We start from the raw sequence: 26,534 nt of genomic DNA, 5'->3' as shown, positions 1-26,534 counted from the left end.
TCATGCTGTCCTCCCTCACCCAGATCCTTTCACCTTTACAATAGGGCTTCTAGCACTGTCATATATCTGAGATCTGCAGCTGATCTGATGCATATGGATGGGATATAGAAGCATATGTGGTTGCTGAGCTAGGCTGGGCTTAGATTGTGTAGTGCATTCAAAGTGAGGGTGTGAAGTTTGAAGGAAGTGTGTTTCTGGATGGGAAGCCAGAGGAGATCTCTGAGGTGTTTGGAGATGTGAACTCATGGAGGATGGTTGAGTGTGAGTCTGTCAGTCTAATTTTTAACTACTTGAAATATGTTGGCGAGCTTGGTGGAAATGCCTTGGAGTTGCAGTAGTCTAGTCTTCCAGTGATAAGGACTTAGGTTTCGAACCTGGATGGCCAAAAGCAGCCCTTTAAATATTTTTCTGAGTATCTTCAGGGTGTGGAAGCATGTTTCTGCTGCTAAATTGAGTTGGTTGGGTATGGAGATTTGGCTGCCTAGTGTGATGCCCAGGTTCCTGGCAGAGCTGGTGAAACCATAGTGAGGTTTTATGGATTATGAGATGAAAAACTGTGGATCAGGAATTATGTGGATCATGATTTACAATATTTTCTGGGTAATGGACATGAAGGCGGAGCTTAGCCTTGCAGCAAGATGGCTGCTCAATGGAGGTGCTCTGCTTGCTAAATGCATAATCAAGCATCATCCTTCTGCGATCGCAGTGGTGTAGATCCCGTCTTGGTGTGTGGTGGACACCTGGGTGCTGCTGGAGGCCGATGCTGTGGGCGGAGGCTGGGGCCTAGCCGAGCTAGTGCAACACCAGGCTGAAAAGACAGTTTAACGACCGCATCTCAGCTCCCCTGTGTGGGTGGCCCCACCACTGCTGAGTGGCACCTAGGACCGTGCCTGTATTTCTTTGTGGTGCGACACATGCTGGATAGCCTAGCCTGGTCGGGTTGACCAGACACCCGTGGAGCACCATTCCAGCAGGCGATTCCCTGATAATCCTTATGCTGCACCAGCTAGTGAGCCCTGAGACATGATGCTGGTAACCGGGGTTGATGCCCTCCACTGCCACGGAAAGCATTGACGGGCAGCCGCGGTGCGTCCATTGGGGCGTAGGGGCGTAGCCCCACTAAGCCTGGTGGACGCACCTGCGTCTGCAGCAGAGAGAGTCTAGACAGTAGAGCACTTAAATAAAATACAGCGGCGCTTCAATCGACTCGAGTGTTCCGACCGGGACATACCCGATCAAATAGGGAGTGCGCAGGGGGTGGGGCTGGGTTACAACAACATCAGTGTGATGTCACACAGTCTGACTCGACTGCGCATGAGTAAATCAGGAGGAAACTTGCCCGCGCATGCGCTTTAGCCTAAATTAGCCGTCAACCTCCTCAAGTTGACTGAGAGGGACCGAAGGGGTCGGGGGGGTGTGTCTTTGGCTGGGCCCCGTCCTTTAAGAAGGCGCCAGGGCGAGTAGACTGTGTGACCCCCTAGCCAATTCTGGCGCTAATGCAGCGCCAGGATTGGCTGGTCCACCGCGCCGAAATACAGGCAATCCAATATTGGATGCCGGCGCGTGGGTGGGTGGACTGATTGGCCATGAATCGGGGACGTGCGGTGCGCCGGTGCGCGCCGTGACGTTTCCTAGTTGCGCGGCTGTACTTAAGTTTCTTTAGGGCGGGGGCTCCCTCTCTGTCTCCTCGTGCACGCAGGGCCAGGCAGCAGCCAGCAGACCGTCACTGTCACTGACTCTAGTCTCTTCTTCACTGGACTTGGAATCACTCTCTACTACTAGTAAGTCTCGTCGTGGTTATTGTCCGAATGTCCGTCCGTCACTGACTCAGACCGTCACTCGTCACGTCACTCGACTCGAGCTGGTGGTTAGTAACGGTCCAGACATTGCTTCGGGTACTTTCTTCATTGAATGTGTATGGGAATCAATGTTTATATGGGGGGGGGGTTTGTACCCTGTTCAAGGAATAGCAGCCTGGCCCTGTTTGTTATTCACCTGTTGGATACATAGCTTTTGCCAGCGAATACATTTGTGCTGAAAAACAGATTGATTCATGCAGCAGCAGCCGTAAAATTGCTTCGGAAACAAAGAGAAAGCAAATACCACTTTGTGGTATTTGCTAAAACCACAGCTAAAACCACGTTTTAGTTCCAATATGGACCGAAATAATAAATGCTTCTCTATCACAAGGGATCCTCCCTGACTGCCTAAAAACAGGTCAAGTCGCACCCATAATCAAAAAACCCTCAGCGGACACCTCAGATACAAACAACTTTCGCCCAGTGACCAATATCCCTGTACTAGCCAAGTTAATTGAGAAATGCGTCCAGAACCAACTCAGCCAACACATCACCAAGTTCTCCTTGCTTGACGAATGCCAGTCAGGATTCAGAACAGGACATAGCACGGAAACAGCGATTCTCCATATTGTTGATGATGCGATACAGGCACTTGACCAAAATCAAACATGCCTACTGATTCTCCTTGACCTGTCGTCGGCGTTTGACACGGTAAACCACGAAGCATTACTGACCAGGCTGCAGGACAGGATGGGATTGTCGGGAATTGTACTGAACTGGTTCAACTCCTTTTTACAAAACAGAACACAGCGATTCCGGGTCAACGAATCTATCTCACCTCCATGCCCTATCTCAATAGGAGTCCCTCAAGGATCGACGTTATCCCCAGATCTGTTTAACCTATACGTCGAACCACTTACAGAAATTCTCCAAAAATCACAGATATCATATCACATGTATGCGGATGACACGCAGATATACATAAAGATCGCATCCCTAAAAGACATTGAAATAATGAACGAGACATTAAAAATGGCATTACAATGGCTAACTAATAATCATCTGAAACTAAATGCTCACAAAATAGAGTTCCTACTAATCTCACCACCAAGGAGCCAGGCGGAAATAAAGGAATGGACGAAAGTCGTGACTGCGCTTAACTGCACCCCAACCCTAGTCAACTCAGCTAAATCGCTTGGAATCACTTTAGACGAGAATCTGGACATGAAAGCCCACATTAACTCAATGGCTAAAAATGCCCGCTTCCACCTGAACTACTTAAGAAAACTGAAACCATTCATCTCAGAGCCGGATCTCAAACTGGCAATCCAATCCTTGGTTATCTCTAGGATTGAATATGGCTGCACCACCTTAGCTGGCCTACCAAAAACGTCCACAGCCCCACTAAAAGCCTGCCTCAACGCCGCGGCAAGACTTATCACCGGATCTAGGAAATATGATCATATATCCACACACTTGAAAGCTTTAAACTGGCTACCTTACGAAGCCAGAATCCAAATGAAGATAGCATGTATCACACATAAAGCGCTCCACTACAACACCCCAGGATACCTAGCCAAGAAAATTCAGCTGTCTGGAGGTAACCGACCAGCAAGAAGCGCTGAGGAGTTGATATTACGACCAGCCATCTTCAGAAAGAAAAAAACCTATGACAGAGCATTCTCAGGAGCTGCCCCCAGAATCTGGAACTCACTCCCTCCAACCATTAGGAAGATCAAAAATGTGGCAACATTCAAGCGGGAAGTGAAGAGCCTTCTGATGAACAAATACAATAAATAGAGAAGAACATTGATCACTGCCCTGAACTATTGCTGCTTTATTTCAGAACATTTATGACATCAGGAAGGCGAAGAATAATCAGTATTATAAAGATTGCTAATTCTAGGATATGAAACGGACCATAAATTTATCTCCAAACTCTATCTTTAAATGACCTTACAACTGCATCCCTCAGGGACTTATAACTATCTACCTCACCTATGTGTATATATTATAACTATCTACCTCACCTATGTGTATATATTTTGCTTTTGATATAATTGGAGCTGCAACTCACTTTTAACAGCAATGCGCATGTGTCAAGAATGATTACATTTCATCTACATCATATCTGTGATGCTTATAACTGTTAATATATATGTTATGCTTTCACCTACTCTATGTTAAGCGCTCTGATACCCACGGGTCTTGTTCGTGCTATACAAAACTCTATAATAAATAAATAAATAAATAAATAAATATGTTCTCTGTCTGTGTACTACTAAATATATATACACTTTCAGGCCGTCTCTTCACGAGATACTTTAGTAGAGCCGCAATTCTCTTCTGATCAGTTATCTTTGGAAATGGCGATGCGTTTTTCAATATCTTGGCAAAATATTTTTTCTGAGAGATTGTTTTAGATCAAAGGAAATTCTTTTTTTTTAGAAGCTGCATTGTAAAAACTGCATTCAAAAGAGCATATTAAGATGTAAGTGCACCATCCATACCTAGCTTTTCGAAGGTGCAATATGTGTTTTACCTATTATGAAGATTTTTTAAATAATTATGTAAACAATGTTTTGTAACGACTCCTTCAACTAGTGTGCCATGTGCACTATACAGCACAATAGGACACAACAGGACACTAATGGCAAAAGGTCAAACTGTACTTTGCGCAGATTTCTTTTCACTTTTCGGACACCCTACATTCGAAACAGAATATTCTATCCAGAGTAGCACTTGGTTACGAAATACTGAGAAAATATAGAAAGCGTGAAGCAGAAATGGAACTAAGAGGGGCGACTACATTGGCAGGTTTACATTTTTAAAATCTTGTAAACTGAAAGTAATGCACACACTTCATGGGACCAAGTGCCCAGAAAACACAAGGCTAACCCAAGAAAATGGACCTGTCCTAAAGTGGTGGGGAGGATGTTGATATTTTCCTGGTTAGTAAGGCTCGACGTTCCTTCTGCTTCTAATGCTGACACAGGCATATTACTGATCATATCTTCACAATGGGAAAGCAGGATGGGGCCAAGTGCTCAGGAATCAGCTAAGCTAGCATGAGACATTGTGACGAGCCTTAAAGTAGTAAGATGTAGTTTTATTATCAAATGTGCCTTAAAGGGTCTTACAACTGCGAGCGTTGCTCGGGAGAGTTTTATAGCAGGTTGATGATGCTGCATCTCAGAAATGAGGAACATTGACAGAGGTACTTGTAAAGAGCCGGGGGCCAGATGTACAAAACCTTGGTAGCAAAACATTGGTCGCAAAATACTAGTCTCATATTGCGACTAGTATTCCTGCAACAAGTTGGGAATTTTGAGAACCGATTTATCTACTAACAGTTTGGTTCTCAAATTTTCATCTCATGGTGCATCACAACCTGTTCTATCTCATCAATATTCATTGAAAATTGGATTATTATTTTTAAAAACGTTATTTAGCAAATCCTAGGCTTTGTCACAGCTACATAGCTTTGTACATCTGTTCCCTGTTTCTAGGACAGCAGTGCAGTGGTGCTGTAATTCAGGTCTTGCGTGCATTGGCGTACCTGTTGTGGTAGATTAGGATTCAGGTGCTTTGGTAGAGCTGCTTGTAAGGGCTTTAATTTTGAGACAGTAGGACTAACGGTGCCGCAAGTTAGGGTTGACATGCATTGGCAGATTTGCTCAAAAGGCCCTTGTTTTTGAAAAGCTGGGTGATGGTGCTGCAGGTCAGGTTTACGCAGCATTGTCAGATTTGCTTATGTCCCTGATTCTGCAAGAGTATAGGTGCTGCAGGTAAAGACGGAGGTGCATTGGAACACCTTTTTGTTAAGGTTGAATTATTGCAATAGTACGTTTAATGACAAATGGGACCATGTATTGCAATCACGGACTTTTTACTTAACAATTTACTACATTCAAGAATCTGTATCTCTGGTCCACTTCAACTGGACTGACCCACTGGAAAACAGTATCTATAATAGTACATAACTGAGCCTGTAACCAGGCGAGGTCGCCCCCACACACCCCTGCTACTGCCGCCTTCAGCTGTGACCTGGTGCCCTTTGCTGCCTCGCTCCTCTCGCTCGTTTTTTGGTCTCTGACCTCTGCTGCCTTTGTTTTCTCTCTAGCTCGCTTCTCGCTCTCCCTGCCCTTTGCTGCCTTCATTTTTCTACTCGCTCTTTCACTCTCCTTCCCCTGCTGCCTTCACTTCATTTTTCTCGTTTCTTAGCCTTTTTAATCCACAGGGCGACCCAGCCGCCGCTGAGCCGCCCCCTGTCCTCCTTCCCGCCGCTGCCTCCCTGTGGCCCCGCCCCCCCTGCCCATTCGCCGCCCCGCTCCCAGCCACCCAGCTGCCCCTCCCTCCTGGCTCCTTCTTATGCCGCCCATGCACACGGCAGCGTTGACGCGCAGCGGGCGCGCCGATTGTGCGCCGAAGGCACGCCAAAGGCAAGCCCGTCTGCGCCCGTCCGCGCCTGGACCACGCCCAGTGCCAGGACCCCTGGCCCCGACGATGCCAGCCCACACGACGGACCTACGACGCCACCACTCTCAACGCACTCAATGCCGGCCGGACCCACGCCTGCTGCCGAGCCACCCCGAGACGCACCCATGGCCCCTTCACCTGCTGTACCTGCAAGTTCACCTGCCTCCGAACCTCCCCCGCACCCCCCAAGCCAAGCACCAGCAGCAACCACCTCAAGTGCATCCTGCTCAACACCCGCTCCGTCCACAGACACGCCGTGGAACTCTGGAACCTCCTCAACGCTACATCACCGGACGTCGCCTTCCTCACGGAAACCTGGATGAACACCTCCTCTGCACCCTACATCGCCATCGCCATCCCGGACGGGTACAAGATCATCAGGCGGGATCGCGTCAACCAGACCGGAGGAGGCATCGCCATCGTCCACAAGAACACCATCCGCATCACGACCGACGCCAACGACCCCTTCGCCGCAGCCGAACATCTCCACTTCCAGATTCACACCGACCCAAAGACGACCCTCAGAGGCACCCTCGTCTACAGACCCCCGGGACCACGCACACAATTCAGCGAAGACATCACAGACTTCATCAGCCCACACGCCCTCCCCTCCGCTGACTACATCCTCCTAGGGGACCTCAACTTCCACCTGGAGAACAACAAGGACCGCAACACCACCGCCCTGCTGGAAAACCTCGCCAACCTCGGACTCAAGCAACTGGTCAACACCCCCACCCACTACGCCGGCCACGCGCTTGATCCCGTCTTCTCATCCAGCAAGCACATCACCTTCAGCCACTCCACCGGACTCCACTGGACCGACCACAGCTGCGTCCACTTCAGCTTCAGAAGAACAACGACCCACCACCACCCACTTCAGATTCCCCACAGAAGCTGGAGTAAGATCACCACCGAGCAGCTCAACACCTCTCTCAGCCAGAACCCACCCGCCAGCGGAACGGACCCCAACGAAGCAGCCCGGAACTTCACGCAGTGGCTGACCGCCTGCGCCGACGACCTCGCACCACTGAAGAACCCTCCCAGCAGACCCAGAAGCAAGAAGGCATCCTGGTTCACCGACGAACTCAAGGACTCCAAGAAGACCTGCCGCACCCTCGAGAAAGCCTGGCTCCTCGACCAGACCACCGACAACATGACCGCCCTCAAACACGCTACCCGCAAGCACCACCAGCTCATCCGCACCACCAAGAAGAAATCCCTGAAGGAACGACTGGACAACAATACCCACGACAGCAAGGAACTCTTCAGCATCGTCAAGGAGTTCTCCAACCCCAGCACTGGCATCAACGACATCACTCCGTCACAAGACCTCTGCGACTCCCTCGCCTCGTTCTTCCACCGCAAGATCGCCGACATCCACAACAGCTTCGGCGCACCACCCACGCACCCAACCGTCGAACCAACACCCCCCCACCGCCACCATTCGCACCTGGACCACGGTGACCACCGAAGACACAGCCCGCACGATGAACACCATCCACTCCGGATCACCGACCGACCCCTGCCCACACCACGTCTTCAACAAGGCCGACTCCACCATCGCACCCCAACTCCGGAACATCATCAACACCTCCTTCAACACCGCCACCTTCCTAGAGAGCTGGAAGCACGCCGAGCTCAGCGCCCTCCTGAAGAAACCTACAGCGGACCCCACCGACCTCAAAAACTTCCGCCCCATCTCGCTCCTCCCTTTTCCTGCTAAAGTCATCGAGAAGATCGTCAACAGACAGCTGACCGCCTTCCTCGAGACGAACAGATCCCACGACCCCTCGCAGTCCGGCTTCAGAGCCAACCACAGCACCGAGACCGCCCTCATCGCAGCCACCGACGACATCCGGACCCTGCTCGACAAGGGTGAAACAGTGGCCCTCATCCTCCTGGACCTCTCCGCTGCCTTCGACACTGTCTGCCACCGCACCCTAGTCCAGCGCCTCAGCAACATCGGTATCCAAGAGAAGGCACTGGAGTGGATCACCTCGTTCCTCGCCGGAAGAACACAAAGAGTCCGCCTCCCCCGTTTTGCTCCGAGGCCACCGAAGTCATCTGCGGCGTCCCGCAAGGATCGTCACTCAGCCCCACCCTCTTCAACGTCTACATGAGACCTCTCGCAGCCATCGCACCCCAGCACAACCTCAACATCATCTCTTATGCCGACGACACCCAGCTGATCCTCTCCCTCACTAGAGACCCCGACACCGCCAGAACCTGCCTACACGAAGGGATGAAAGACGTCGCCGAGTGGATGAAGGACAGCCGCCTGAAACTGAACTCGGACAAGACGGAAGTCCTCATCCTGGGATCTTCGCCCTCCGCCTGGGACGACTCCTGGTGGCCCCCAGCCCTGGGCACCGCACCCAAGCCAACCGACCACACACGCAACCTGGGCTTCATCCTGGACTCCTCCCTCTCCATGACCAGACAAGTCAACGCCGTCTCCTCATCGTGCTTCAACACCCTGCGTATGCTTCGCAAGATCTTCCGCTGGATCCCAACCGAGACCAGGAAGACAGTCACCCAAGCACTCGTCACCAGCCGACAGGACTACGGAAATGCCCTCTACGCCGGAACCACAGCCAAGCTACAGAAAATACTCCAGCGCATCCAGAACGCCTCCGCCCGACACATTCCTGGATGTCCCCCGACGCAGCCACATCTCCAGCCACCTGAGGAACCTGCACTGGCTCCCCGTCAACAAGAGGATCACGTTCCGGCTCCTCACCCACGCACACAAGTCTCTCCACGACCTGGGCCCCAAGTACCTCAACGACCGCCTGACCTTCTACACGCCCACCCGCCAGCTACGGTCCACCAGCCTCGCCCTCGCAGCCGTACCACGCATCCGAAGAGCCACCGCCGGAGGAAGATCCTTCTCTTACCTGGCTGCCAAGACATGGAACTCGCTCCCCATCCACCTTCGGCTGACCCAGGACCATCTCGCCTTCAGGAAACAACTCAAGACCTGGCTATTCGAGCAGTAGCATACCCCTTCCCCAAGCGCCTTGAGACCCTCCCGGGTGAGTAGTGCGCTATACAAATGGTATGATTGATTGATTGATTAACTGGACTAGGTTGTCCCCGTTGACATGGAGCATCTGGTAATGCTCCCAAGACTGCAGGTCAGGCTTGAGGCGTGTTGGAAATGTTATTATTCATTTGCATGCGAGCCCCTAGGTTGTCTGTGATCTTGTTGAGGTGTATGAGTGCAGTTAACATATGTTCAAGAAAGGTTTGTGTTACCTCCAAATGCATTTGTTATGAGCCAAAACATCTAGCAGCATGTCCTGGGATTTTAGTTAGGGAGCTCCCTCCTGAAGGATAAAACATGTCACCTGTTTAGTGAGAGAGTTTTGCACAGAGAATTCCTATTCTGTGCATACTTTGTGAGTGAGACCGTATTGCTGTTACCTGTGTTGTACTTGTTTAATGTGAAGAGGTCTTGTACACCTACTGGCCAACTGGCACTGAGGTTCTCTTGGCACATATATTTTTTTTAAAACAGACCCCAATGTCCAAAATGTACGGGGAGTTTTCTCTCCCTTTGCCCAGGATACTTTGGGTTTTTTGTTTGACAGGTCTGCCACTGTTGTCATGGTGAACGTCAATAGTGCAGTTACAAGGTACTACCGTTCTCTCTGGTGTCAGTCCAAGGCTTTTCCCAATCGTAGATCCAGCCCTGCTATGCCATCAGAAACTTAATGTTGCTTTGGTCTGTAAATTAATTATGGAAGTGAGGTGGATGCCTGAACGTGATTCTGAGGTGAGGGTCACATAGTCAGTCTGTAAACTCCCAAGTTGTGAATAAAAACAAACTGGCTTTGATTGCAGAGCATGATAAAATTACATGGCAATAGATACTCTCCTTGACTCAATTGCATTAATGGACTTAAGAAATTACGTAATTATGTAATTCCTGCTCTGACTAATCAGCCTTTTTCTTAAATGACAATACTCCTTGGCATAAGTTTATATACAGATCGGACTTGAGTAATATTCAATTTTTTTTTAAATTTTTGAGAGATGAGAGGGGTATCATGATCCACCCAAAGCCTCCCATGAGCCAAGGCCTTCCCTACACCCATGATAAGAAATAGCACGATTTCTCTTGCACATCTGTATACGTAATATAGTACTTTTTATTGCTATTAATTACATTGTGGTCCCTTTCTGTGATCTATTTCTGATACACCAAAGGCAGCACAAGAACTATTACATGTTGCTTTGTTCTAATAAAGCCATGGACATTGCTTTGTTGCTGGAGTCAGCTTTCTGGCTGCCAAACATCCTCAGGGAGAATTTATTTTGACCCCCGCTTGGAGCAAATGATGTAAATAGGTCGGTGAGTGACTGCTTTTGTTAGAGAGATCCTTTTGTTACTTGCAGTTTCTAAGTTACAATCCTAACATACAACAGCGAGCTATTAACTGTCATCTAAGAGCTGGATGCAAACTGCAACGAAAAAATTGGAGCATTATGTTTTTTCCCCACAGTCTGTTTGATTACCCTACTGTTTCAAAAATAAATTGTTATCTTTTCATTTTCAGCACCTGACAACCTGAAACATTACCGCATTTTGGTGCCATTTCTCAGCAAACAACAAGAGGACCCCAACCTCCTTTGCTGCTCTTGACTTTCACCCCGGCTACCACCCAGCAAACACCAGTGTTAAAGGTAAGCAAACTGATGCTATATTTTTTTACATGGGAGGTAGGGCTACCTATGTATGTGGTCACTCTCAAGGCCCTGTCTTTCAGTGCCTCCAGCAACCACTATGGCACAGAGAGGCAGGAGCGAGTACGGCTCTATTTTTAGCAGTCATTTGAGATGTATTAGGATAATGCACAAGATATATGTATAATGTATTTATACTGAAATTTGATATTATTGCACTGCACCTTATACGTTGTACTTTGATTATTGACAGGTTTATCAGCAAACAACAAGAGGACCCCAACCTCCTTTGCTGCTCTTTCATCCCGGCTACAACCCAGCAAACACCAGTGTTAAAGGTAAGGAAACTGATGCTATATATTTTTTTACATGGGAGTTAGGGCTATGTATGTGGTCACTCTCCAGGCCCTCAAGCAGTGTCTCTTTCAGTGCCTCCAGCAACCACTATGGCACAAAGAGGCAGGAGCGAGTACGGCTCTATTTTTAGCAGTCATTTGAGATGTATTACGATAATGCACAAGATATATGTATTTATACTGAAATTTGATATTATTGCACTGCACCTTATACGTTGTACTTTGATTATTGACAGGTTTCTTTAATATATATATTGGTAAGGCCAGCAACACACCATCATGAATACAGTACAAGAGCTGATTGCAAGGTCATTCCAGTCACGGCCACTTGAACAAAAACTACAGATAAAGCAATTAGGACCTCATCAGCCTGAAATAAACCTACAGCAAACTACCCAGGACAGAGGAAAAATGTCAAAACGTAAATTCTCAAATGCCTGGTACACAAAAGCTGATTGGCTTACAGGGTGCCCTATAAAAAATTATCTGTTCTGCTTCCCCTGCTTGCTGTTTGGTGGTGACTTTTCTTGGACACGACAAGGACTAGTGGACTTGAAGCACATTTCTGAAAAAATAAAGAAGCATGCGCTCACAAGAAATCATCTGGAAAACCAGACAAGACTGGGAATGTTGGGGTAAGACGCACCAATTGAGCAGCAGATAAGTGATGCATATCGCAAATCCATTCAAAAACACAATGAAGGTGTTGATAGGAACAGACAAAATCTATCCAGGATCATTGATTGCATTCGTTTCTGTGGTGCTTTCGAACTGGCATTGCGAGGCCATGACGAATCAGAAACTTCCTCAAAACCTGGGATCTTCCGAGGCCTAGTGGATTTAATGTCAACCATAGACAAGGATTTGGAATCACATTTAGCACGTGCTACAGTCTTTAAGGGCACATCTAATACAATACAAAATGAACTCCTTGACTGTATGCTCGAAATTATAAGAAGCCATATGGTGCAAGAGTTGCGAAACACAGATTTTGTGGCTATTCAGGCTGATGACACCACTGATGTGGCCACTAAAACACAGTCCGTGTTAGTGTTTCGGTACCTTGACAGTGACCGAAACATTGTGGAGAGGTTCTATGGATTCACACATTTAAGAGACTCTAGTGCAGCAACCATCACTGAAGCTATACTGTGTCAACTGGACTTAATCTTCCCGGACCTGCCTCAAAAACAAAAACTTATCGCACAAAGCTATGATGGTGCGTCCGTAATGAGTGGAAACCTTGGTGGAGTACAGAAACGAATCCGAGATGTGTACCTTAATGCTCATTTTGTGCACTGTTACGCCCACCAACTCAATCTTATTATGCAACAGGCGGTATCAAAGATCAGAGAGACACAAGTTTTCTTTCAGGATATCGGAGGCATAGCAGCATTCTTCACACGTTCGCCCAAAAGAACAGAAGCCCTTCATGAGATTGTGGACAAAAGCGTACCAAGGGGATCCTCAACTCGTTGGAACTTTCACATTCGTACAGTCAACTTAATCTTTGAAGAGAGGGAGGGCCTTGAGAAATGTTTTGTCGCCATATCATCCAGAGAAGACTTTGATCGCACAAGTCAGAATGAAGCCCATGGCTTTCTTAGAACACTAGAAAACAAAGAGTTTCAGTTTTTACTGTTTTTATTTCATGACATAATGTCTCATGTTGATGGGTTATACGATCAGTTACAACGAAAAGACATAGATACTGTCTCTGTGAAAGCCGTTACATCTGCATTTGTACAAAAGATAATGGAAGTGAGAGATGGGGTTGACGATTTGGAGAGCAAACTGCCGGAGCATTCTATTTTTGCAAACCGCAGACAAAACATCACCTTTCTGGTTCGAATTGGAAAGGAGATATGTGACATTGTAATTGTGCAGGCAAAATAACGTTTTTCATTCACAAAACATTTGGTGACTGCCACTTTATTGCAAAGTAAAGAGTTTGCACAATATGATGAATCCTTCCCTGAGCGTGCTCTGAATCAGGCTGTGGAAGCATATCCTATGCTCAAAAAAGAGCAGCTGAGAACTGAGTTAACTGTACTCTACGGAATGCCTGTGTACCGGAAGGCCACAAGCGCCTTGACTTTGCTGAGTTTAATTCATAAACTGCATATGGAAAACTCACTTACAAAGAAATTGACTTTACTCAAAATTGTGATTACGACTCCAATGACAACAGTAGAAGCTGAACGATGTTTTTCAGCCTTAAAGCGTATAAAGACATTCCTCAGAAACACCATGCTAGAGGAAAGACTAAATGCTTTGGCGATGCTCTCTGTAGAGAGCAAGCTAGTCCAAAAGATACCGGACTTCAACTTGAAAGTAATTGACAAGTTTGCTACACTGAAAGACAGACGTGCTGATTTCATTTACAAAAAGTGAATGCTGCTACTTGTTTGTCGAATACAAAAAATTGTGATTGAGGTAAGAAATGCATTGTTATCTCTGATTTTAAAAGTTTTGTAGTGTTTGTTCTATTTGGAGACTACACAGATTTGCTCACCTTTGTTCACTGGCCGGAGCTGTCTCCCGCAGAGTGAACGATTTGTTGCTTGTGTTGCCTATCAAACCTTTCCCCTTGGCAACTTGCGAAAACCTTGATACCATATAGTGCTCATAATCTTATCCTTCTGTTGCACAGGGGTACAACCTATGTTAACCTGCCATTTGTCTACTAGAACCAAGACTGGAAGCTGTGTAGGTTGTATATACAAGTGTGTTCATACTCTCTGTAGTATAGATAAGAATAGAGTGTAACATCTTCCTTCCTTTACAGCCTGCCTATTCTTCAAGAATTCACGAAGAGGTTATGTTTGGGGTACTTACGTGGACATATGTGAAGTGTGTGTATAAAGCTCAGCTCAACCAGAATCACGGTAACAGCGCGTTGCGCTGCCTCTTTTATATTCAGTATATTGTTAGTCTTTCATGTGACCTTTATCACCACTCTCTCCTGGCAGATTATTCTTTGTACGTATAACCTACAGAAGAATACGCACTCCTCTTACTCCACTCTGGGAATAGAGTGGTGAGCCATACATACCTTTTCATTGTATATACTGACATTGTGTTGGACCATAGTGCTCATAATCTTATCCTTCTGTTGCACAGGGGTACAACCTATGTTAACCTGCCATTTGTCTACTAGAACCAAGAATGAAAGCTGTGTAGGTTGTATATGCAGGTGTGTTCATACTCTCTGTAGTATAGATAAGAATAGAGTGTAACATCTTCCTTCCTTTACAGCCTGCCTATTCTTCAAGAATTCACAAAGAGGTTCCCACGCTCAAGACCTGTTTTTCTTCCCCCGCCTTTCCTTGTTTTGTTTCCCTGTTTTCCCCTGGTGTGCCATTCGTTACTCTACAGTCTTGTAGAGTCGGAAGGCCGTAGGGGAAGACTGTGGACTTTTCTTCAAGTTCCTGACACTCCTGCGGAACGAGCCTGGCAACCATTACACTGCTGTGCAACTTCTTCTACTCTTAGAGCTGAGATTTCCATGAAAGTCTTATAGTCTGAATTCAGCACCTGAGCATAATAGGGCGGAATGTATGAAGCTCTGTGGTTATACTGAATAAGTAGCTACCTATGTTATGCCATCTTTTAATGTAATAACTGCACTTTCACAATTGCTTTATTAACCTTCCTGCTTTCTCAAATTTGCTTGAAAATGCACGATTTTTCTTCTTTTTTTTCAAAATTTTCTCGGGGGGGTAACCCCCCCAAACCCCTCTTTTGGGGTTCGGGCTCGCTCGCTGCGCTCGCTCGCAACGGTGCTGTATGACAATCACTTTCCGCTCCACCACTTTAAAATCTCACCCACCACCCCTGTTGACGGGTGCTTAAGGGCTCTAGTGCGTGTGGGGCCTGCTCCAACCAGCAGTAGCTCCATATTGGTTGAAAATACCCTCGCAGTAATTCACCAGACCTACAATTGGACTGTGCTTATTCTTACCCTGGTTGCGTTGGACTCCTTGGAGGCCCCCAGTGTCAAATGGTGTGTAGCCACTGCTGAGCTACCTTCCAGCCACATGGATAAATACCGATGAGAAAGTGGCTGAGTGGCGCTCGATTCATCTTGGGAGATCAGCAGATGCTGGCCCCTAGCGGCCCTGGTGCATCCAAATAGACCCAGCAACTACAAACAATCAGGGCTTGCACATGCCCCCCAGTCCGGCTGTAGCTCTGGGGTGTGGCGGGCCCAAAACTGTGGTGCCTGACCTACTCTGCATGATTGGATCCCTTCAAGCTCATTTGCCTCCCTGCCACGTGAGAGCACCAGGCTGACTCCCCGTTGAGCCCACATACACTACAGGTCTGACTCTGCCGTTCCTGGAGGAACCCCTACAATGAGGTGCGGCAGAGGCTTCATGGCCAAGAGAGAAGTGGGGGCCTCCACGAACTCCTCGCAGTCACATTAGAACTCATTAGAACATAGCATGTAAATTAACTCTCAGTATGGGTCTGCTGTTCGCTCTGCCTCTGACTACCGGATACATTCATGACCTTGGTGGACAAGATGGGTAAACACGTCACACGTCAGTCCAGACTCCCGTTTGAATGCAAGAATGTAAATGTACATGTAAATGTAGACGTATTTGTAAAGCGCACTGATACTACAGAGTGTGCTGGCGCTGTACTCATACCGCTAGGGAACCCTTCCTGGTTTTTCCCTGTGAAATGTCCACTCCTGGGCACCCCCAGGGTGCAACCAGGCATCCCTAGCGCTGTAGGGGGCCGTTGTGGAGACTAAGCAAGCTATTGCCCAGAGTTGCAGCGTGGGACCCATGCTTAGAGTAGGCACCGAGGCGAGAAATCAGGTCTGAGGAATTATGAGCCCAAGATCCGCCGAGACCAGCCGAGGCAGGAATTGAACCCTGGTCCCGGGCCAGACCTCTGCATCAGGGTCTGCCACTCTAACCATTGAGCCACACTTCTCCACTAAACCCCACGCCAAGCAGAGATGGAACACCCACGGGAGATACCCTCGGCCCACTCCATGAAAGACGTCAGTAGTGATGATGACGTCAAAGAAATCCTAGTTGGCGTTAAGGCAAGCTATGGACAATCAACGCCAATACTGACCTCATAAGAAGCCATCTTTAGAAGATGAAAGAATGCGTAGCAAGTGTGTTGACCATCTAGATCACCTTGTAGCTAGAGTTTTGGACATAGATGATACCCAAACTTCTACCAGTGAGCATCAATTAGAATGGACAAAGTCCTCGATCTCATAAAAGCCAAGAATGAGGTTTTGGGAGTGTGTTCGAGGCACAACAATCTGCGAATCGCCAGTGTCCCGGAATCCACCACTATCAACAATATTGTTGACTATGTTTCAACGCTGCGGAAGGACCTGATTGGCAAGGCCCTTTTCCCCAGTATTCATCTTTTAACAAACACACTGCTCTCTAGTGCCGCAGCCTCCTCCTGGTACACCGGCTCACCATGTAATTGCGTGCCTGAAACTAAAAAGACACAGATGTTGTTGTACGTTGTCAATGTGGTAAAACACAAAACCGGGGCAATGTGATCTCCTTCTGCCCACACTTCACCATCACCATCCAGGCCGCATGCAAGGAATTCCTGACTGCAAATCGCAAAATAAATGCTCCAAATGGCAGAGGTCAAATATGCTCTCTTCTACCCGGCCAAACTGTGTGCCATGTATGATGGGAAAGCACACTACTTTTCTAATGTGAAATCAACCTTCAAGTTCGCTAAAATCATCTCAACTAAATCACCCCGGTGGTCCCCACATGGTAGAGAGGAGACACAACTAGATGACAATGACTAACAATGCTTGCACTTGAGATAACTGCTACTCTGCCACCCGCTCCTCACAGGAACAATGCTGTGTTCTGTTGACAGGCAGAGTCAGCGTACTGAATGTTGCCACAGATGGTGTTACACTAATGTGCTTGACCTGATGGATGAGTCCCACACATGAAGTTTTGTTTTGGGGATGTGGGTGGGGCGGTCGGTGGGAATGTGAATCTAAACCAAGTTTGGGGGTTGGAGTGGGAGGGCGTGGGTTTCGGTTGTACTGTTTTCAACTGTTTTATTTGTCGGATATGTTATCACTGCATGGCAGGACCCTGACATTTATTTATTTATGTATTTATTTATTTATTGTCATTTATAAAGCGCGACAAATACCCGAGACACACACACCCTGATTCTATCACAAAGTCAGCGCGCGGGACTCATGCAATGTACTCTATGAGGAATCGTGCCCTATTTGAAAGTCATTTTTACACCCAGGCTTCAATCTCAAACTCCACAACTTTATCAGGTGTAAACAATGACATCTGGAATTAAGAGTCTGACCTGGAATATAAGAGGGCTAAATGATCCAAGAAAGGCCCGTCTTGTACACACTCATCTCATCAGACATCAAGTTGATGTCTACTTCCTCCAGGAGCTTCACCTCACCACTTCCACTTCCCCTCACCTACGTGCATGCTCGTGCGCAGATTACACGCTTACTACTACTCTAACTAGGCCCGCTGTACTGCCATATTAATCTGTAGGGGTACACCATGGAAACTTACACAGGCTAAATATGATACGGTAGGGAGCTGTCGGTGTTTGATGTGGGAACAAAGCCAAGTCCCTTATTGAGTATTTTTAATTGAGTTTCTGCGAAGACTACCGGGCTGAGGTCTACTACTCCAGAGGCTTCCTGCTGCTGCTGGGGCACGGTCCTAGTTCAGGTGTTTCCTTTTGTTGCTGAGGTTTCCACTGTACTCTTGGTTCTCTCAGTCTCCCTCTTCTTTGGTTCTGGTCTTTGCCTAAAAAAGGAGCCTGGTACGGTTGCCATTGGTAGACGAACTGTGGGGGTTGGAACGGTGGTTGCATATTTTATTTATTTTTATTTTACAGAGATTTATATAGTGCGCACTTGACCTGAATCGGGTATCAGAGCGCTTTACAAAGCACCAGTTGAATTACATGAGGACACATTCATTTTTTTGTTAGGCGCGGGGAGATTAAGTGATTTCACCAGAATCACAGGATGTTCAGCGTCATTGCCGAGACTCGAACCCAGTTCCCCAGATTCAAGGTCGACAGCCCTAGCAGTTAGGCCAACTCCTCTCCCCTACTATATAGGGTCCCCAACCATTTGGTTGTGGTTGGAAGGGTATTGGTTAAACCCCCTGTGTCTAGATAGATGATATATACTAAATCTACTCTATTTTCTTGTCCTTCCCTTGTTTTTCCGAATTGCAGAAAATCCTCTGAATCAAAAAGGGAAAAAAGCAATAGGGGAGGTGGGAGCACCAGGTCTCTCATTTTGTACATAGCGTGTGCTTGAGTAGCAGGCAGGGACATTGACTAGACAGCCCTGACGAAGGCCCCAGACCCAATTGGGCTCTTGGAAAGGGATGAAACATGTTGGCAGAAAAGTGAGGGTACAATTGAACAACAGTTTTTCAATAGAACTCCCAATATATTTGGTTTTAACTCGTACCGCAGGTACCCACGGAATAAAGTAATAATCAGGGTATACCTTCAGGTATTTTAACGTATCACTTATCTGGGTCCCTGCATATCCAGTTTTGTTTTATCTAAGAACTCCCATTACCAAATATAGTTAAGTCCGCCCTGGTAGTAGCATCTTACCAGGGTATGGATAGGCACCAATGATGAAGCATGTCACGATAAGTGAGTGAGACGTCTACTCCAAAATCTTTTGATACCCCATTAGAAGGAACCTATTTAATAGAGAGTAAACCTGACATCCCATTATCAAGAGGGAATTGGATACAATTCCAAACAACCACAGTTCAATCAGTTGCCTATGTGATTTAAATGGGTGGTACCTTTATCAGCCTCCTTCTTTATTTCATCCAATATACTCAAGATAACCATCTCAGTAGAATTACAGGGCCGAAAGCCTGCTTGGCGGGGATGTAAGAAGTGACATTGTTCTATGAAAGAGCAAAGGCAGTTGGCCACTTGGGCTTCTAGTACTTTGGCCAGGTAAGGAAGTAATGGAATGGGACAGTAGTTCGAGGGGATTGAAAGATCTGGCCCAGTTTTCTTCATTAAAGGGACTATCACAGCTTCCTTAAAGAATCTGAGGACCAAGCCCTGGTTAAGTGAGCCCTTTAGGAGGGATATGGCCGGCTCGGGCATGCTAGAAAATTTTCTCTTAAAATATGTGGGGGGCAACTGTCAGCCGGAAAGCCTGATTTTACTCTGGTGAACAGGTCCGGGAGGGATTCTTTGCTTATGGCGGAAAACTGATTTAATGAGTAAGGATTCCTTAGTGTCAAATCCTGTTTATCAGAGGGTCGGTTATCTGGATTACTAGCGTTCATGGAACTGATTTTATCGATGAAAAAAGTTTTGAGGGAATCACACAGTAACTGGGTAGGGGCTAGTTTAGCAGTGATTCTCGCAGGATTGGACAGCTCATTCACAATTGCAAATATATCTTTAGATTTATTTGTAGAATTCAGGATATTGTTCGAGAAGTAAACTGCTTTAGTTTGTTGAATAGATTTTTCATATTGCTTAAGTTGAGTTAGAAAAATATCTTTTTTTATCAGGGCTGTAATTCCATCTCCAAATGTGTTCAGCCTGGCATAGAGCCAATTTTAGGGTTTTCAAGTCATCAGAGAACCACCTCTGGGCTTTATGACTCCTGGCCATATTAACTTTCCTCAGTGGGGAGTGGTGTTACTCCCCACTGAGGAAAGTTAATATGGCCAGGAGTCATAAAGCCCAGAGGTGGTCAGCCAGGATCTGTCAGCCAGGATCTGATGTTTTCTTCACTTAGATTAATAGAGGTCTGATGTATAGGTGCAGTGAATTGCAACAAGTTACAGAAGGCACTGATATTAATATAGTTCCAGGACTGTGTCATCAGATTCGTTTTGACAGAGGGTTTAGTTCTGATCAAATTGTTGAGGGAGAAGTTCAAGAGAAAATGATTGGACAAAGTGCTAGGGGATACCGTCAGATTGGACACTGTAAGATTGGTGGTCCAAATTTGGTCAAGAATATGACCTTTTATATGAGTGGGCGTCGTCACATGTTGTGTGAAATTTAGGCCATTAAGGTGGTCGGTTACTTCTGTTGAGTGTGGGCTGCCTAATTCGGTATTGGCCCAACAGTTAAAGTCCCCGATCAACAATATTTTGGCATGATAGGTTACCAGGTGGGACATTTGTGCCACCAATAATTGGGGGAAGAGTGACATGTTGGGGGGTGTCTGTACAGCAATACACAGGTCAAGGGGGTGAAAGGGGAGTCAGGTTTGAGGATTAAGCAGTCCACTAAAGTGATGTCTATTGATGTTAGGGTAGTGAACTTCAACTCTTATAAATTATGGCCACAACCCCCTCCCCTCCCCCCCTGTTTTCCCTAGAGGCCGATTGGACTAAATAATGTAATAGTGGCTGGGAAGGTCAGCAAGAATGTCCAAGATGGACTACTGGGTGTGCCACGTTTCAGTAAGCAGGAGTATATTTGGTTTGATTGAGCCAACTGATGTTTCACAATGGACCGAGTGTTCAGATATATCAAAGTTAGGTCTTGGGCACTATGTACATGAGTTTACTTCTTCCGTGTGGGGTTACCCATACGGGAAGGCAAATGAAGTTTGGGCTCCTGTGCTGCAACCGGCATTAAGTGTCCGGGAGCAGCTAGATGGCCCCGCCCCCGCCCATCGTGATTGACTGCCTGTAATAGAGCTTAAAGAATGCAACCGGTGTTAGGGGCCAAGGAAGACAGATAGGAATGCGTGTATGCGAGTATCAACAGAGTGAGCAGATCAAATTCAATACACTGTTGTACGATTATTAAAACAGTTTAAAACAAGTTTAAAACACAGGCAATATTTAAATGAGCAATGCTCAGAGCGGCAGCGTTACCTTTAGTTCCCCCTCCTGTGCTGCAACCGGCATTAATTGTCCAGGAGCAGATAGATGGCCCGCCCCCGCCCACCGTGATTCGCTGCCCCTAATTGTGCTGAAAGAATGCGACCCGTGTTAGGGGCCGAGGAAGACAGATAGGAATGCGGCCGCTGACTTTGATATCATCCAGGGAGGAAGGTGTAAATTAATTGTAAGGTGAGCCCCTCAGAGACCTGTCTCATGGATTGTCTAGATGAGGATAGTATCGAAGGCTGCCAAAAGATCCAGTAGGGTGAGGGATGCCGTGTCTCCCTTGTCAGTGATGAGGCATATTTCATCAGTGGTGGAGATGAAAGAAGGAGGCTACCATACTTGATATAAATTTCTTTGTCTAGGCATGGTACTCTCTCAGGGCTGGTGTCCCTTGTGATTCAAGGATATGAAAATTGAAACAACTTTACATAGGAAACCCACGGCAAAGAACAGCATAATTCATGTGGAAAGCTTTAATCAGCGCAATATGAATTTGAGTATACCATTTGGAGAACTTTTTAGATTAAGGAAAGAACTGCTCCATAGAAATTAATTCGAACAAAATGTGTCAAAAACACTGGCCGAATCCTAGAGAGAAAGTACCCAAAGAAAGTCATCAAACAGGTCTGTAAAATCTAGAAAAAAGTCTCACCATGAAATTCTTAGTACTATCAGCAAGAAATCAAAGCATTATAAACATAAGGAAGAAGGCTCGATATGCCTGATTACGATGTGACCGAACATTGTTCGGCTGCAAGATCACTTTTCACTATAGGAGCTTGTGTAATACAGGCTCCTGTACAGAAATGGGGGTGTGTGTAAAACCCTGCACCGTGTGGCAGGCACCCAATGGGGCCTGCCACAGGGTGCATGGATTTACAGGGGGGTACCATAGGTACCCCCTCGAACATCAACAATGGGCCACGGAGGCAAGGGGTCCCTGCTGTCGTAAAGGCCGGCATTGAAAGCCTGTGGGATACCAACATCGCAATCCCAATGGAGGAAACGCCGTCCATAGGGGATTACGGTGCGGTTCCTAACCACCAGGATGACTCTGAGAGCGGGTGTGAACCAAGTCGGAATGACCGTCCGGTTTGCGTTGCTGACTGCCAACATCGTAATTGGGTGGTCGGACTGCAAACCGACCCTGTTAGTCAAAAAGCCTCTGACCGCGGTTGAATAGCTTCAGACTAGCGGTCGGAGGCTTTCCAACTGACCTTATAATCGGCCCCTTAGTTATTTTTAAAAAAGTAAGGACTTTAAAATACATTTTAAAACAAACACATATATATATAAATATATATATATATTCATTATTAATAAAATACACTTACCTTCAATGAAGCAAGGTAAAATTCTCCTGATATAAAACATTTCCAATGTAAAGACTCCTGATGTACTAATAACCATAATGTAAAGACTTCTGAAGTAATTGTCAGTGAAGTCATCAATTACATAACAAAATACATTTTCTGCGAACATCTCATTTGTTACAGTAATCAGGTCTCCTTTAAGCCCAAATAGGCTTTTTGCTCTGATCTCAGAGATCCAGTCATTTAAGGTCTGATTATGTGCTTAGCGGTGCGGCGATGGGACTGCCCGCTGCCGCACCGCCAGACCCCTGTGAGAACTGCCTGCCATATTATGACTTTTTTTAGTCACTGGCAGACGGTTTCTTTGGCATTTCAACGGCGGTGCCTATAAAATATGCACCTCAATGGGAACGTCAAAGGAAGTTCCAGCATGGCATGGACTGTGAAGTCCTTGCTGTGCAGGAACTGAGGTTGCATGAACACAAGGTGGCACATGTTGTGCCCCCCTGTGTGCATCCACACGGAGCGAGGCACTTAGTAGTGCCCTCTTTCTTTCCTCACGCCACTGTATTCATGGAGGAAAGACTTCCATAAAATCAGTAGCAGTGAGGAAAGTCATAATATGCTTAGCAGGACCGCAGTAGTCCTGCCATGCATATTACTGCCTCAAGCCCACTCTGAGCCGTTCTCTGGCGGAGTCAGCAGTCCCAGGGTAGCATAACCACCAAGGTTTTAATGTGGCAGTTTGAAGACCACCAGCACGGTACCACTGTCTCACCACGAGTCTGGAGCTCCGAGGACCCCCAGACTCATAATTAGGCCCTTAGTGGAAATTCCTTTCAGCCCATTTGCCCCCACCACCCTCATATATTAAAAACTCCTCTGAGTGTAGTTGGAGCGCCTAAAGGTCCTCAACCTTAAGTGCCCTAAGGAGAGCCACCTGCAAATGGCCATGTCACAGCTCAGCTCTATCTTTGTGACTTTCAGATCTTTTTGCCTGTTTTATAGAGGACAAAGGGGCCCATTAGTATGTCGGGCGGATCGCCACGACCCGCATGGCGGTGGCGATCCGCCCAACATATTACCCCGCTCGCATGCAAATTCCCCTGCCACATTACTATGGCGGGGGGACCCCGGTGGACGGAAAGACCGTCTGCCTGTTTTCTTTTAATATGGTGGCGGTGTCTGGTAGACACCGCCATCCATATTAGTATGCATGCAGGGACATTCCTTTCCGTGGCGGCACTTGCGGCATGCGGTCTTCAACATTGGCGGCCCATAGCCGGCCCCCAGGGATTCTGGGGGGGTGGGGGTGCACATGGCCCCTGCATTTCAATGTACAACGTGGCAGGCACCGCGGTGCCTGTCACGTGAAAACACACAACTTGCATTTGTGGCATTGTGGCATTGCGGCGGGTGGTGCTTTCAGCACCGCCTGTTGCAATGTTACAATTGCGGAATGCGCCCACCAGTGTGGCGGGCGCATTCTAATTGTAGGTGCGGGACCGCTGCACGCATTTCAGGCGGTCCCGTTTCCTGGGGTTATGGCGGGCAGACTTTCCGCCTGGCTTATTTAATGAGCCCCAAAGTGTTAACTTTGCAGACCAACCCCCAATCCAGGTGCAGGTCTGCACTATTGAAATTGCAATTGTTGAGTACACCTGAGATATCCTATATGGTATGTTCCTTTGTTAAAAAATAACCTTCATTTAAGGAAGTCCATGCTCTTTCAATGCAGCAGCACACACAGACAGAGGAATTTGCCTCTCAGAATGTTTTTGTGCAGGATGGTGTCTCTTCCTGCATAAAAGCAATCCTGCATGCAAGGGTGCCTACGTTGGCGCTAGGCAGCCAAAAGGGAGCCAACACAGAGGAAAAGGTAGCAATGCTCCATATTGCCTTAAATACTGTGCTGAGCTACACTGCATGACTTTTTCATAAATAGGTCCCTCAATATTTTAGTTGCCTCACTTTTCTTCTTGTGAAGGGACACTCATCTCCAGTGGGAAGTACACCAGCGGTTTCTCCTATGATTGTGATGTGATGCTTTTTCTGGGTGATATTGTTCGCCATTACCTTTGAGTGAATTTTTGTATGGCCTTGTAGTGTAGTTCCTATTATGCCAATAGGCTCTGCGCATTGGAATAATACATCCAATAGTATAGACCTAGACCAGACGTTAACTAGGTCATCTACTGTCGATATTAGACTTAAAGTTTTGGGTTTGCCAGCTAGCTCAGAGTTCACTAGAAACTTTCTCGAATAGACAAGGAGGAGTTGAACCTCCCTGGATAGACAAGAAGGGATTTAGTTTCTGACAACCATAGAACATGACAACTTTGCTCTCCCCTAATCAAGAGTGTATCTCTAGAGTCGTGTGAAAACAAAAGACAACTTATTTTACTCAGTCAGTACGTGCATTCTTAGTTTCACCAGATTGTAGAGAAAAGGAAGAGACGGGCATGTTCAATAAAAGATGTTATTTATTGATCAGTCTCTTTTCTCGTACAAGAGAAATGGATCGATATTATTGCAAAACTTATGGTTAAGTAAAGTGCATACAATAAAAGCAGAATTATAAAATAATACTGTAAAAACATTGATATGGTTTCTAAGCCATACGTTATTTAAAATGGATAAAATAGATACATATATATAAACATTTGACTAATCGTACTCAACTGGTGCTTCTAACTACGCCTACCCCAGTGTACCTGACCTAAGCCTAATACGTGGGCGGGGATAGAAAGTAGCAGTTTAAGTTAAGTTTGTTTTGCCAAGTGACTGACTCAAGAATTCTCTGCAAGGGGTTATTCAGCTTCGTACCTGAGGTCTAGGATGGTTGAGGGATAGTATCTCTCGTCTGAGGTCTCGATATTCCAAGCTGCCTGCGAGGGCTGCTCGGAAGCGCCAGAGCTGGATTTCTCGGCAGGAGAAAGCAGCGTCTCGTTTTCAGCGCGTCAGGAAGGCGGGGCAGCTAGTGGGCTTCACTCTCTGCTGGGCTTCGGCAAGTCTCGCTGCTCCGATCTCGTCACCACCGCGTGTGTTTGCTTAAGGCAATGTCGGTAATATTTATACCTGTAAGGTGCCGAGATTGACGTAAGGATGGACATAGATACGTCAATAAGGATGTCATACGAGCTGGTCGTTAGCACATTCTTTTACTGAAGTTCTCGGTGAAATCAAAACAATGGCCGCAGGGTTTTTCCCAGGTTGTCATAGGTTTGATTTGTTTTGAGAACTCCGTATGCCTTATCAGGGGCTGGAGGAATATTGCTTTGCCTAATTAGATGGCAAGCGTTATGACCTAATCAGATAACGCGCTCCTGTGCCGTGGTCTGGCGTAATCAGATAACGGTTTCTGCATCATGGGATGGCTGCTAGTTAACTCGTTAACCAGAATAGGGTCAGGAATAGGGGGATCGACACAGAACCTATAGGAATACATCACACCCACTCCACGCTAACTATGGCCATATTTACGAATCTAGGCATAGTAAAACATACTGTAGAGTATCGTGTATACCTTACCACCCCAAAATACATATAATGCATTTCGAAATTATGTAATGTACGGGAAAAATAAAATAGCCATATGTACTATACGCACTTAAGCAGTAGACTAATGCTAAATTAATCACGCATGTATACATTATTAGTAATCGAATATGAGAATTACACATGAAATGGCTCTTAATACAGAAGAAAAGTTCGAGACCACTTCATCACAGTTCAAGAGAAAAAAAAATATTTATGAACATACCAGCGGGCAGCTAATGTCTATGAAGTTTCTAAAAACAGAAATTAGTTCTCTAAGAATAGTTCTTACTTTAAGCAGAAGAAAAGTGTCCCGTAAAATTTAAAAAATTTTGGGGCTGCTAAAAAAATTGCTGTCCGTGGACTGGAGGAAAAGTTGATCTTGCTACTTTATTATTAAGGTTGAAGGCCAAATTCAAGGTGTCGGGAACGGCGTGTGCTAGCTTGTTCAAG

Source organism: Lissotriton helveticus, chromosome 5_1 (assembly GCF_964261635.1).
Source record: "Lissotriton helveticus chromosome 5_1, aLisHel1.1, whole genome shotgun sequence".
Lineage (NCBI taxonomy): Eukaryota > Metazoa > Chordata > Amphibia > Caudata > Salamandridae > Lissotriton > Lissotriton helveticus.
Note: the sequence above shows the minus strand (reverse complement) of the source record.